This window comes from Dermacentor variabilis, chromosome 2 (genome assembly GCF_050947875.1).
Source record: "Dermacentor variabilis isolate Ectoservices chromosome 2, ASM5094787v1, whole genome shotgun sequence".
Classification (NCBI taxonomy): Eukaryota; Metazoa; Arthropoda; class Arachnida; order Ixodida; family Ixodidae; genus Dermacentor; species Dermacentor variabilis.
In genome coordinates this window covers 88,359,324-88,372,968 of record NC_134569.1, presented here as the reverse complement: position 1 = coordinate 88,372,968, position 13,645 = coordinate 88,359,324, and positions in this window count along the sequence as shown.

Genomic DNA, 13,645 nt, shown 5'->3' with positions numbered 1-13,645 from the left:
CCATCGCAGATCGCTTTCAAGATACGGCCCGCGCGGCCGCGCCACACGCAACCGCCACCGAAGTAGAACGCCGCCTCCTCCCCCTACCCGTGTCTTACGCGCGATAGAAGATGACACGCTTCCTCCCCACTTTCCTCCCTTGCGCGCGCGAGATTCAGCCACCATCATCGGCTCGCTCTCGCACGCTTTCACTCGCACATACAGCATACGGCACGTGGCAAAGATATTATCGCACTTGGACTTCATGCAGAACATCACGGTGACACCGATGGCGGAAATGCGCCTGGAGTGTCCATATAATTGCTATCGTTATAAAACGTGTTAAAAACGCTTGCTTCCTTAGATGGGATGTTGGAACGGACATGAAGAAGGCAAAAAAATTAACCGACGATTACGATACTTCCTAACGCAAAATGTGAGCGCAGCTGTATACGTGTTTTCATTTTGCGATATATTGGATGGCGCGGACAATGTCTCGTGCGGCACGTTGCAAACAAGCGAAGTGTGGCGCGACTGCCTCGCTAATCGGAAGAACGCGAGAGGCAGCGCACGGGTGACGCGTGGGCGCGATTCAGAGCAGCTGCCGCATACAGACCGCTGCTTATGCAGCACTTTGTTTCTGGTGCACTCGCCGCACGCCTTATTCATGACGCCATCGGTGAACAGTCAACTTGCGCTACCCTGGCGCTAACTCGGAGCGATCGTCGCCTTGAAAAGCCCCATACGCACTAGCAGTAAAAGGCGCGCGGCGCGCCGCCGGCGTTAAAGGGGCCCTGAACCACCCCCCGGGCTTGGTGAAATAACATAGTTCCCAGGTAGCATATGTTGCTGTGAATATCTCAGCAAGTTTTGCTGTCGTACTCGATGTGTGGAGCTCGCAAGCGGATCGCAAAGTCACCTCTCTCTCAAACGCTCTTTTCAACAAATGACCCCGTTCTCACTCTCTTCTGGACGCTTTATTTCGTCATTCCCTTAGACGGATAATATTGGCCGGTAGCTGACATAAAGCTCCGGTATGCTACATGGCGTCGATACCGCGGCCGCTGCGGGTTGCCGCCACGAGCCCACTGGCTAAACGCACTGCGGCTCGCTGAGGACAATCACGTTTGGCTTCTGTGGTCGCGTGGTAGGCACCAACGGTGGAAGTCGTGGCGTCTACGTTAACATCCAATATGAAATTTGAACTGCGCGCCACGGTGACATTTGAAAGGTGGAGCGTTGTGGGCACGCCCCACTGCGCCGTAGCCTTCTGTTGTGCCATACTACGAGCACCACGAGGCGACCACGAGGCAACGGGAGCTGCCATACTACATGCGCCACGTGGCTACCATGAGGCGACGAGAGCTCCCACTTCTTCGCGACGAATCAAGAATCCGACACGGGAGGCGACTTCAACAAGCGCCTAACCAACTCCGCGGCGTCCAGCCACATCAAGAATTCGACGCGGGCGCGGTCGTCACCCTGCCTCGCCTGGTTCCTGCCGACGAGAACTCGCCCAAACCGGTTCCTGCTGACGAGGGGTCACCGTAGGGATTTAAGGGAGAACCGGCCCATTGTGAGAAGAGAGAGACGCTTGCAGCCGCCCAGCGGTCTGAGGCGCTCTTACTGCTACCTGTACGCTATTATCCACTATATGTAAATATTGTATAAAGTTTTTCGTTTCTTCTTCGTCCGCGGACAGAGTCCGTCTTTCGTCCTCCACCCCGAAGTCACAGCACTTCGCAGTGCAAGGCATTGAAGAAGAAACGGGAGCAAAGCGCAGGCCGTGTATGGTCACCAATAACTCCGCCTCTGCTGAACACACTGAAGTACTTTCTGCGACAAAGTATCTAAAAAATAGCCTGTTTTCACTTGAAATGCCTTTTTCCACTTCGATAGAAAGTGGTTCGGGTCCCCTTTGAAACGTAGCCGCGGTAGATCGGACACATCAACTGGCGGCAGTCACGTGACAGCATGAAAATCTCACCTCCTCTCTTAGAAGCGTGATGTCGCGTGCTTTCCTGCTTCGACTGTTGGCATGCGCTTGCGCACGTTCTTCGTCTTTCATTGTTAACGCGAGTCACGTATTACGAAGATGACGACGTCGTTGCCACTGATCATAATCGTGTTGGTGTGTTCCCTTCTGTGGCGGCCTCGCCGCGTTCCAAAGCCGAGGAGAGTGAGGTTCTGGGTGTCGCTTCCGCGTTCTTGTATTCAGGGACCGTCTTGTCGTACGGAATCGCACATGGCTCACTGTCTCCAAAAACCTTCCCATCAGGACGTCTCGGTTTAGACTCATCGTTGTAAAAAACAATCTCAAACCATGACAATCGGAACAAGCGTGAGCGAGAGATGACGCGAGCAGACGTTAGTACGAAACGAGCGCTCCAGCTGAGAGCAAATAAGAGTACGCGTCTAGCAGTCGGGCGGGTCCTCATGACTCCAGTTTTCCGCGCGCACTTGGCTGAAGCGGCTGCTCTCATTGGTTTCCGCTGTGCGCGGCTCTCGTCTTTCATCTCACGCTCCGCGTTTGCTCTCTCATCCTTCGCTGTTGTGCTCATTCGGTCGGTTACGCCGACGCCGAGGCCGACGCCGGCGCTCGCCGCAGGAACGGGCGTGCGCTCTAAGAAAAATAAACAAATCAAGCCCAGATGACGTCAATAATGTATATAAGTCCCGAGTGGCGAAAGTCTAAAATCGGGACATTCGCGGCTCGGATTACGTCTCCATTTCTCTCCGAGGCCCCTACGAAATCACAGCAAAGGTGAACGCATGCATTGTGTTCATGGACGTGTCCATTTATCTATGCTATATGCCGAAATGTTCCGATATTTGTCTGGCCCAGTAACACGGTACGTGGGACCATCCAGCGAAGGTTCGAGCTATCAAAACGATGGCTTATATTTTGCTTTGCCGGCAGTACCAGCGTCAGTGATAAATCGAATTCGGGATTTAATCACATTGCTTACACATGTGAGGAGGAGGCAGAAACTGCACGATATACTCGTTCTGTTATAATGCTAAGTGTTGTGGTGAGAGGATTTTGCCGTTGGGAGCATAAATAAGTTAGTAGGAAATACTGTAACATGTTGATACTTCGCTGATGAAATGAATACACACTTATTTGTTCTTTATTTCTCTGTCTTGCGAGTATAGAGGTCTCACGCAAGACCTATGCAAAGACGAGGAAAAATATATGTGTAAAGACTGTATTAGATTTAGTGGTAGCTGGGACAGCGAGATCCAAGATCACTACAAGCGCTTTCTTGACGTACTTGCATTTTCCCGTACATTTGCCAGTGCTTTACAACAGAAACACACATTATATGGTCTCGCAAGTTACGAGAGTGTACCGGAGTATTGCACACGGTCTTACGAGATTCGGACCATTTAAGGTGATTAGTACAGCTCTTCTGGATAATGTTGTGCGGTAGGATGAACGTTTACAAAGCGTTTATTACTAGGCAGAAGGGAATACTAAAGCGCAAAGGTCTTTAGAATGAAAGCTTCCTTAACGTCACAACAAAGGGGCCACACATATATAGGTATAGCCGAAACCTACTCACTTTCCTTAATGTTGTATATGAGCTGACCCACTGAATTCTTCGCTTCGTAGCAGTTGCAAGTTTCAATACCACAAAAAACTGAAAAAAAAGAATAAGGAAACGTGCATAAATAAACAAAAGAAATAATACAGGAACGTTATAAATGTTTCTTCTTTTTTTAATTTAAAAATCATCAGTGTGCATAGCGAACGCTTTTCCACAAATGTGATAAACGACATGATGGAATTGAAGGATGCTATTAGTTTTTTCGACGCTTCCTAAATACAGGCAGACGGATACTGGTCGCAATGCAGTAAACGCTAGTTCTATATACCTTCCATAAGTTCAACTTTTTGTTGTATCACTATCTGTTCGATGAGTGCCAAGTATTCAAGACCAGGAGTACAGTTGGGCCTGCCTGGAGCCGGTGGTATCTGTGCTGCTCCTGCGAAAGAGAACGTCAGTGCGTCACAATGTGGACTTTTTCTGCACGCTGAAATTTGCCCGTTTGCAATTTGCGATGCAATTCTTTTCCTATTCCTTTGGTTCGCCCTTAGGTTCGTGAGAAGCTCGCACTCGTTGGTAATATAAAATGGAAACCAAATTTTGCACTCAGAAAACCGTGCAATCTCAACATTTCATGTTCCACTAGACTGCACCTTGAACAGGAAAGCTACACGCCGCATATTAATGCAGATGAACGGATGAACAGATATTAATGCAGATGAATATTAATGCAGATGAACAGCGCTTTTTAACGGGACAAAGAGACGACTGACACGAGTACTGTCTTCCTTCTTACGTTCAAAAGTGTTGTTCACTCGCGCAAGTATGTGCTACCAATCGGTTCACGTTAGCACTCGGTTGTGGCTGCTTACGTCTTAGGCTCAAATGCTCGCGTAGCTGTAGTTACCACTGCTCAGAAACAAAACACTTTATTAGCTCACGTGCTTTACAGAAAAGCTTTTTGTCTTGCTTGGTTGGTTGTGCGGTGTCCACTGCAGCCGAAGAAGTATGTGACTCAAAATAGGCAGTATATTAGTGTTAGGTCTGCTGTAAGGTCCGGGTACCCACAAGGAGGGCCCGATATGGAACGTCGTATCGCGATGCACTCGCCAAAAATTCTCTAGAACTAGAACCTCAAACCTGGAATTAATTGCAGAGTGCCATCATTTTGCAATCTTTGCTAAGTTGTTAGGGCGGATAGCCGAGTCTTTTGCGAAGCGTGGCCTTTTGGAGGCTACGCGACACCGCGCGAAGGGCTGAATTAAGAAAGCGCGGTAAATGCGTCTGTGTGCCGCTGTTCACGTGGCGCCAGAGCTGGCTTTTACACTTTATTTACTCGATCTTGTGAACTGTAAGGAGGACAAATACTGCTGCCAATTCGTTCATGTCCTTTTCAGGGTGGTGTAGTCGAAATTCTAAGAATTGACGGTGGAGCCCGGTGAAAAATAATTGAAGATCAGCTGCTCTCAACGTCATTTGCGATAGACCAAAAGAGGCTAGGCCTCGGCGCTGGTTAGGCGATTGCTTTTAGTGCGCATGTGTTTATTTTCTCATCAAGGTATCAATATTTACTCTAAACATCAGATAACTCTATTTTTTTAGAGAAAATTTAACAAGCTAGCATAATTAACAAAAAGAAAATGGACTGACTTTACTCAATTATCCTATTGTTGCTGTAACATGGCACCTTGATTACATGTTTGATCAAAGGTACAAATACATCAGAGTAAAATAAACTAAGGACGATGGGAGATTCAACTCTAGCTTGACACTGAGCCTTCCTCCGGAAGCGGCTAGTATTTGTTTACGGCAGAAGACTACCATGCCTGTGCCATCATTGAGGATCATGCTCCGTTGGCCCTTGTAGAAGGAGAATAGCGGAACGCGAAATGCTACAACATGCTGACTGGTTAATGTTTACACATAGCGCAAGTGCAGCAGTAAGGACAAACTCAAGTGTGCGATCTCTGGGCCACCATATCGCACGGCCGAATTACAGGTTACTGCAAGAAACCTTTCTGTGCACTTCAAAGCACATGCTACAGTATCGAGGTAGTCTTGTTCAATGGTGACTTCCTTCCTAATTTAGCTACTTGTATATTAAATGCAAGACTTCATTTACATTGCAATACCAGAAATTTTTTCAGCTGTAATATACGCGGTTGGTCTGCTCAAACGTGCTGGGATAATTGAGGAACATTGGGTGAACAGGATGAAGCCTGAGCCTCGTGTGAATGTTCCGACGAGAGAAATGAGCCAGGACTTTGACAAGGGATGTTACACTGCCCTTGTCGAACACATTGATTCCAGATTGAGGCTCCACTTTTTCACCGGATGTCTATTGCATTCGTCCTATTGGAATTACTTACTGCAAGTTACTAGCATAACAGAGCATGAAGAACAGTGCTCGAACAAAAAAATGTCATATAGGAGCCAACGTTTCGACAAGGGGACTTGCCCTCATTGGGCCCTTTGGTGAAACATTAGCTCCAGGAACAGCAATTGTTCTACCACTCTATAACTTCAAGCCTCCTCTTTCCGTGAATTTCGGTAGTTTTAACGTGAGAGAACAGACGCTGAAATTGAGCACGGATACAGTGACTGCCAGGTAAGTGAAGTAGCGTCCATACGTCCTGTGTTACCAGGAAGATACTGACCTTGTCCAGAAGGTGGCGCGCCGACGACGGGCGCTGCAGAGCCAGGCACAGCAGAGTCAGGAACGGTCGAACTAGGCATAGCCGTATCAGGTGGAGGGTCTTTAGGCACCGAGGGAGCAGTTACGTGGGAGTCGGGAATGAAGCCTTCAGGTACGGCGACATCAGGCGCAGATGTACTAGGCACGGCGGACCCAAGCGCGTGGGAACCATACGCCTGGTAACCAGGCTGATAGGACGTCGGGCCACCATCCGCTCTGGGAGCATGAACGCTTGGAGGGTACCCTGGGGCTCGAGTAGCTCCATAGTCAAGTGAAGTGGTACCACTTGCAGAGGACACAGTAGGCGCCGAGGAAGCGTGGACGTGGGAATCAGCAGCAGGAGCGTGAGGAAGTGGTGCCCCTGCAGTCACGGCGTAAGTACCAGGCCCGAAAGAGCTTGATGCCGGAGACGTCGCATAACCGTACGTTGTGGGAACAGGCCTGCTTGGGTCATTCATGGAGGCAAGAGGCGTGCTGTAAATAGAGGGCGGCGTAGCTCGTGCTGGTGAAACGGGTGCCCTCCGGTCAGGTACGGAGGTAGCGACCGCGGAGCTGCCGGCAACAGAGGGGTCAGCCGCGAGGCTACTTTGAGTTGTTAGTGCGGGAGCCGACGTCGATTGCGAACCTGTGCTGGGTGCAGGTGCCCAAGCACGTGGTTGTGCTGTTTGGCGATACCCAGACAGGAAAATTAATTAAACAACCAGCCGCCGGCAACAAATGTTCTTGCTCTCTGAAAGCTTCGACACGTTCCCAAGTTCGGTGAACTGATATCCAAGGTCATTGTTTCGGGTATAGAAACTTCAGCAGAGCAAGTAGACAATAATAAGGAAGTATGGTGCTCGCGATACAGTTTCATAGTGTTGTTTCTGCCGAAACTTAGTCCTCTTAAACCACTTTCTATGAGTGTTACTTCCAGTCGAAACTTGATGCTTTTAAACCACTTTCTATCGGCGGTGCAGTTTTAGTTAGTTGCTTGGACCTTTTTTCTAGTTATAAAAAAATTAAATTCTGGGGTTTTACGTGCCAAAACCACTTTCTGATTATGAGGCACGCCGTAGTGGAGGACTCCGGAAATTTTGACCACCTGGGGTTCTTTAACGTGCACATAAATCTAAGTACACGGGTGTTTTCGCATTTCGCCCACATCGAAATGCTGCCGCCGTGGCCGGGATTCGATCCCGCGACCTCGTGCTCATCAGCCCAACACCATAGCCACTGAGCAACCACGGCGGGTCCTTTTTTCTAGTTGTGTCGCTTTACATTACGTTTCAGCATGGTACAAGGTGGTTTAAGCAAAAATGATCCTAAAACATGATATATCTAACATATTTATGGGATTTATAAGATCATGATTTATGTTTATAATTTAACATGATTTATAAGGTGACAGAACGGTCCTGGTATACTTTCGCAACATCATGTCGTCTCACGTTTCAGTCCAGGCACTCTTGCGAACCTTGCAGTGGCGTCACAGAATGTTAGTTGATTATGTATTTTGTATATAGACGTATTTTATGTCATGGATTCTAAAGCTCTAGCCACGGAATGCTGTCAGCTTTCGGCCACAACGTGAATGTGCGGAATAGTATGCATGTTTATCTTCACTATTGTGTAGCGTAATTTCTAGGATAGTGTGATTTTCGTAAGCCACCCGTCATAAATTGCGAACGCTAAATTAATGAAGGTTGACAGCATTCTGGATATTGAAAGAAAAATGTAGCGCCTATTTTGCACGCAACGTGACTTACTAGCAGGCATAGGTAGGCAAAATGAACAGAACTCACCGAGACTCGTTCACAGATTATATTTCTTTCTTAGGGCTCTTGAATTGTCGGACCACACGCTAGGCTCTGAGAAGTTTCTAAGTCCTTGTGTTGTCCGCAGAACCAACGGTAGCTTTCTCTATGACACTACTTGTGACAAGTGCAGGAGCGCGGTTCCAATGGCGACACTAACGACATCCATGTCTGCTGTCAATCACACAGAACGCGAGCACCAAACACAGACGAAGGGAAAAAGCGTAGGAGGAAGTGTCACGTGACCATAATATAGCTTAGTCATCAAATTTAATGGAAAGTCGCGTGGGAAACAGGTTCTCACCACGCGATGCGCAAGCGGCTATTTCTAGCCGCTGAGCGCGCGGAGCATACGCGAGAGAATACTAGACCGGAGAGCTCGTTGTGAGGATCGATTGTGACGAGGGCGCCACTAACAGCTAATGCGTACCAAACAATGTGGACAGTTTAGCGGTTCTTCCTTCCACAAGCCATCATGCGGATAGGCCCCGAAGAGATGGTAATGAGTAGCATCAGAAGAGGTTTGCTCGCTGATGGTAGCAGCCTAGCGCCATTCTCTATCCTAGTTTTTTCAAGACAACTTCTTATTTGCTGACTTTAAGCGGGTTTGACGTATCTGGGATCTGGCTATACTGTCCCTACTTCATGAAAAAACGGTTGTTTGGGTGACTTGTAGATGTCGCGTGAACTTGAAAATCGTATCATACCGCTCCATGCTTAGAACACATAGAAAAGGTCAGCAAATGAAGATATAATCGAAAATGAGCATAGTTTCTTGTAAGCACAGTGTTCGATATTACAGCGAAGCTTTTAAGGGCTAGTTTCCCCAGGATGGTGTCCGTTTGTGGACACAAAACTCCTCATACGTGCACCGATCCCGAAGTAATGCAGCGCCAGGCCGACCTGCGGTGGAGGTGCAGTTCGCCGTTAAGGGGCCCACATACACAGCTTCGCTGGTCATCCTTCTTCACAGAGTGCAAGCGAACTGAGCTTTTTTTTTTTTTTTTTTTGCTGGCGTCATCTGCCGGGTATGCGCCAACTCACGTATGCGCGGGGGATATACCTGGTGTTCGCGCACACCCCACCCTTTCTCCGCGTGCGTCAAGTTCGCGTGCTTTTGAAGACAGAGTCTTCTTTGTGGATTTCACAGGGATTTGGTGCATCTGGAATCTGGCTGTTTCGTAACCACTTCCAGAAAGGAAAAGAAAGGCTTAACCAAATGTCGACGCTAAAGAAAGACAAAGTTGTCGCAATTGAGCGTAGAATACGGTACGAGTACGATAAGAAATGAGTGAATAATGATCATGAAAAGGTGACAGAAAAAGAAAGAATAGAGAGATATAATCGTCGAATCATCTGAACCGCCATGTACGTCTACCTTGTCTTTAGCTTCGACACTTGGTTGTGAGCCTTCCTATTATAGAGATGTTTTTCTTAGTGAGGTACCGCGACTTTTCCGTATCGAGCAGGCTTTTAGCCTATTTCATGGATCGAACTGTTGCGCTCACGTTAAGCGGGGAGCGGGAGCAAGTGAGTTGCAGGTGCAATGTGGAGCCGGATGACATGGCGAACGACGAGCCGCGCGTTCCAGGGGCTCGATCTTTTTTTTTTTCCTCTTTAAAGCTCTCGTGCCATGTGCGCTGCATCGCGTTGCCACTGTCGCCGCAACGTGAACGATGTCTTTTTTCTTTCTTTTTTGGGTGGGCCAAATAAACAGAACTCACTCAGCCTCACTGAGTGAGCCTACTTAGTCAACTCTACTTAGCCAGACTCATTCAGACTCAGACTCACGAATCGGTTAGAGTCTGAGGGAGCTTGCTGACCTATGCTATCAGGAAATATTGTAATCAAGGGCTTAATTATTTTTCTCATATGCTCTATCTGCCAATCTACAGCAGCCGTTAAGTCACCTTGCGATGTCTGAAAATGTGCCGTCTTTTTTTTTGTAAATTTCGTTCTCTTTGCAAAAAAAAAATAAAGGTTACGAAATCTGGCAAGCAGAAATGTATTTCTTTCCAAACTTTTGTTTTCTGTTGAACGGTCGACAGATGACTAACTTATACAGGGTGTCCGAAGTACCATGCCACTAGCTTTTGAAAAGGTGGACCATGTTATGCTACCAAACCAAGCGCATATTGTTCAAAGTCGTGTTGAGCCAAACACGGAGGAAGGGAGTTGTCTATTTTTTTATGACAATCGATTACTTGCGATTACTTATCCAACTCGTGAATTAAAGTTTTAATTCTCCAGGTATAGACAATTAGGAAGCAAACAATTATATTTAAAAAAATATCACCGCCCCTTCCAGTCTGTGAAGATGATCGAACAGCGAGGCTGTGTTAGTTACACCGAGTGTTACACCATGCAAGTCCAACTTCGCAATCACTCTATATTGTAAATATTGTGTCGCGATTATTTCAACTCATTTTAGCTTTTGCGTGCTTCGCCTGGTAAGCACGCTTTAGAGAGTTATCTTTTCTTGCGGTTCTCCCAGTGTTTTAATATATATTCGCGTTTGGCAGGCCCTGCGACGACGAGACCATTCACGAGCCAACTCTTGCTGACGCTCGCGGGACGCAGCTTCTTCCTCGAGAGTGCGCGCTACTTGTGGTCTTCCCATAATTTCTAGCTGGAATGCAGTGTGCGGAAACACTTGATCCCAAGCTCCCTATACGGGGCGCGAGGCCCACCACTGGAGATGCGGGTGCTGCAATCGTTTTGACGATTGGTTGCATTGGTTTGACGACTGACGTGCTGCCGGCACATCTCAGTGGCGCGAGAAGTGCCGGCGGCCGCGCTCTATAGTATCGCGTTTCCATCGCTGGGCGCGGTTCGCAGGCCGCAAACCGCCAGTATAACATTTCTTTCTTTCGCGGCAGGGTGGAATGACTCGTCGATGAATTCGATGCCGATCTGGCTCGATCACCGAAAATGCAAAGTGTGACAACCGTATCAGATTCGCGTATAACATAGCACTCCTCACAGGGAGAAAGGGTTCACTCCAAATCCCTTCCCCTGTTGAGCTCTTCTTTTCCTCTCCCGCTAGGCCACGTGGCCCCTCTTCAGCGAAGTCCGACAATGGCACAGGGTCCGCATATAAACAGCTTCGCTCAAAAAAAAAAAAAAAAAACAGAAGGGCCCATCGGTCTGGGGTGCCTTCAACTGGGTGTTAAATGCGTGTTCATTTTTTCGTGGAAAAACAAAAAGAAGACGCGTAATATTAAATCTTTCACGTGGCCACGTGACTACGCACATACCCACACCAGAAAGTAGTGGCACCAAAATTACTCTCTGGGGAATAGTAATAAAAAAGAAAAGAAGAAATTAGTGGATGAGCCCCCGCTTTATCTGTCGCGTCCTATCAGCGCTGCCTTAACGTGGCTACGGAGCGAGTTACGATAGCTGTTTGTGGATCGTTAAAAGAGTGCGCACGCACTTGTTGTGTTGCGACGCATGCGTAGATGCGTCGCACCACCTTGTTGCAGCTCTGGTGAGCACCGTACCAGTGAGGCTATTTCCCAAAATTGCGTGACGCTGGCTGAAATACATTGGCGTTCCAGTTATTTTTGTGTTTCAATGCATATATAGGTGGTTCGTAAAAAAAACAGAAAATTAGTTGGAATAACTGATGTCATCCGTTATAAGTGAATACGTCTTGCAAGCTTACCGGCTACACTTCGTAAATTGCTACATGTGCCATAACGTAGTTAGAAACTCACCTAGCAAAAATGTGAATATTCGTCAATTATGTATTCAGATTTATTGTACTGAAGCTATGCACTTTCGATCCATGGCAATTACAACATAGCACCTAAGTAAATAATTAAGGAAGTTAACTAGCAAGGTTTTCTGTATAGTCATATAGGCGATTATCGTTGAGAACCCAGACGTACGCCGGTGCTATGAAGCTCCGTCACCAAAAAATTATCACTTTGTGTTTAATCCCACTTCTTTCACAATTTCAGACAATTGTCGCCGAAAAATGTCAACGCCACCACATCCTAGTCCACGCGCCTCTCTTCAAGGAACTATGGTGTTTGGCTGCTGAGCACGAGGTCGCGGGATCGAATCCCGGCCACGGCGGCCGCATTTCGATGGGGGCGAAATGCGAGAACACCCGTGTACTTAGATTTAGGTGCACGTTAAAGAACCCCAGGTGGTCAAAATTTTCGGAGTCCTCCACTACGGCGTGCCTCCTCATAATCAGACAGGGATTTTGGCACGTAAAACCCCATAATTTATTTTAATTTTCTCTTCAAGGAAAGGCTATCAGTGCTCTTATCACGGTAACATTCACTTAAGACGCATATTTTTCAAATTTTTGTGCACCTATAATTTACAAACTATAAGGTAAACTTTGCCAAAGTAACATGATCTTGAATTGTAGAGCGAAGTGACATAGACAGAGACTAGAAGCAGAGAGGACGAGCGCTATTCAAGATCTGCTTCTAGTCTCTATGTCACTTCGCGCTACAATTCAAGATCATGTTCCCGTACCAACTCGCCCAACTTTCTATCCTTTCGTTTTACCAAAGTAACCAATAGTGAATGCGTACCGACCGGTCTTTAACGCTGATGTTACAGTAACCTTTCCCATCCTTCCAATAGCGCAGCCTTTCTGATATAGGAACGTATATAGCCTTGCATTCCTTCGCCTAAACTAAGAATGCAGGAGTGACTCCAACCAAAAAGTGGATGTTTCGACATTTAGGAGTCGACTCGACACCTTCCTCAGGGCATAATGGTGGATAGTGGCGGGGCGCAGACTTTGAAAGTCCTTCATATTAGGCGGAGAGGGGCGGACAGCGTGTTTCACTGGGGGCTTTATAGAAAAGACAAGGCACGGAAGGATAAGCGACTGTGTATGAGCGACTGCATGCGTACTTGCTTCACGCACTTCGCTTGTCTCTCGCTTTTCTTGGTACTGTATCACGTGAATGCATGCTATGGTGTTTTTATATCCATAAAGATACCTGAGCTGTCTGGCATTCATCGCGTGTGCGCACGTCTCTCTGTGTTTTCTGTCTTTCGTTGCAGCTCGGCAGCGTTATCCGATCTCTCAGAGGCTTAAGCAATAACTGTGTACTGGAAGGCCTCGGACACATTGTCAGTTAGCCATACGCTAGAGAGAGACGTGCGCAGTAACACTGCGGAATAACATGGGATATTGTATGCAGAACTGCGACTCGGTTTCTACTCTGGTTTTATCTATCGGTCTTGATGTGACTCTGACAGTAGGAATCGTTCCTTACCAGAAGACCACGGTGCTCCAGTGGGATCCATGGCCGCGACTTATCTTTTCTTCATCGTCGTCTTCGCCTTACAATGGTTCAGTGGTGAAGAAGTGCGTTCAACAACAACAGCAGCAACCGTTACGCAACCGACGACGACGACGACAGCATTCCATTATAGAGCCCCAGTGCAACCCTAAGAATTCATTATGAAGGGACGTGCCTTGCAAACTCACCAGCTAAAACAAAATTATATTATGTGCCGTAAGACAGTTTAATAAAATTGAATCAGTAAATTTTTCCGATTAGTCGATTATGCATCTTGATTTCTCGGGCAAGTAACGTCTGCCTTCGTTCATTAATCCAGCTCAAGGGCTAGAATTAACTGCCAGA